This window comes from Macrotis lagotis, chromosome 3 (genome assembly GCF_037893015.1).
Source record: "Macrotis lagotis isolate mMagLag1 chromosome 3, bilby.v1.9.chrom.fasta, whole genome shotgun sequence".
In the NCBI taxonomy this organism is placed as follows: domain Eukaryota; kingdom Metazoa; phylum Chordata; class Mammalia; order Peramelemorphia; family Peramelidae; genus Macrotis; species Macrotis lagotis.
This window is the reverse complement of record NC_133660.1, coordinates 196,502,595-196,504,317: the sequence shown is the minus strand read 5'-3', so window position 1 is coordinate 196,504,317 and position 1,723 is coordinate 196,502,595. Positions and strand designations below refer to the sequence as shown.

The 1,723-nt window shown below is 35.2% G+C and overlaps 1 pseudogene; it reads right to left on the bottom strand.

The window, feature by feature from the left end:
* Positions 1 to 1,239: 1,239 nt before the first annotated feature.
* Positions 1,240 to 1,392, bottom strand: LOC141519821 (U1 spliceosomal RNA; annotated as a pseudogene).
* Positions 1,393 to 1,723: the final 331 nt, after the last annotated feature.

Sequence of the window (1,723 nt, the reverse complement as noted above, 5' to 3'; positions counted from 1 at the left end):
TCAGGTACTCCTGACTCCAGGGCCAGTGCTCTATCCACTTCGAAACCTAGCTGCCCCATTAAATACCTTTTAGAACCTCTAATTTCTAACAAACCTTCTACATGAAGTCTTTTCTGATCCCATAACTCTGGTTATTAGTGTCTGTCCCTCAAAAATGTCTTTGTAATTTTGGCAATTATTTTGAGACCCCTATAGACTGCTAGACTTGGAATCAGAAAATTATCAGTTAAAATCTTGCCTCAGATATTTATTAACCATATGACCCTGAGCAAGTCACTTAACCTTTTCTGCTTCACTTTTTCTCCCTTGTAAGATTGAGATAGTTATAGCACCTATTTTATAGGCCCATTTTTAGACTTAAATAAGCATATGTAAAATGCTCTGTAAATCTTAAGGCATTATATAAATTCTAGTTATTACTACTAATAATTATATCAATATAATTATTTTGTCTAAACTTACATGTATACATATTTTCTGCCCTCAAATCATGTAAGCTTTGGTAAAGGTTGAAATTGTTCCATTTTTTTATCTTTTCATAGTCAACACTTAGCATAATGATTGTCACATAGTAGGCTCTTAATCAAAGTTTATTGACTAGTTGGTATCTACTAAACAATCCATCCTATGATCTAGCACTTTTTTTTTAGGTTTTTGCAAGGCAATGGGGTTAAGTGGCTTGCCCAAGGCCACAGAGCTAGGTAATTATTAAGTGTCTGGGACCAGATTTGAACCCAGGTACTCCTGACTCCAGGGCCGGTGCTTTATCCACTACGCCACCTAACCGCCCCGATCTAGCACTTTCTAATAAAGGGACAGAAACAGATTTTGAACTCAAGACTTCCTGATTACAAGTCTAACTCTCTCTGGAAACTGAAGTTCAGAGAAATTCCCCTATGGTGACATAGAAAGAGACAGAAACAGATTTTGAACTTGATTTACTGATTCCAAGTTTAACACTCACTCCACTATTCTATAGTACCTATCATAGATTTAGATTCTTATTCTGCAAAGAAATGTCGATGCAGATATGTTAAATAAAAATTCACTTAAAGCGAGGATTCAGTTCCCCTTTGTGTCATTATATATATATATATATATATATATATATATATATGTGTGTATGTATGTATATATATATATGTATGTATTATAAAATCATTGGTACCAATTAATTATATAGCTATGAACATGTGGGGTCTGTGCATTGCTTTGGGGTTTTTTTTTTGTTTCTTTAATCAGTGGAGAGTATGAACACAGTCCCCTACTCCCACAAATTATGCAGTCATTTGGTATAAACACAAGGATCAGTCCATCTGGACTGCAATGGATTAGCTTCACCCTATAGAAAGCACCTTTATGATCATGGAATCACCTCTGTCAGGTAAGTGTCTGAGCATTGTTTTTAACTTTAAAAAAAGGGATCTTCATTCATGAAAGAACTGGTTACCACTGTCCAAGTACAATCCAACCTTCCTCCTTCCAAGATCCTGTAGACTGATTCCCTATAGGCTCTCATTATGTGTACAGAACAGAATTATAAAGGCCTTTATTGCCATTCAAGATGATTTTCAAAATAAGGAGCCTACACCTATCAACTGTGAATCTGTGTTCAGGAACAAATGGAGAATGCATATACTACTAGAAAGTAGAATATGTAAGGTAAGGCTAAGAAGTCCAGTTTATATGCTTCTCTACTTCCTGAAAAGTAAAACCCCATCTA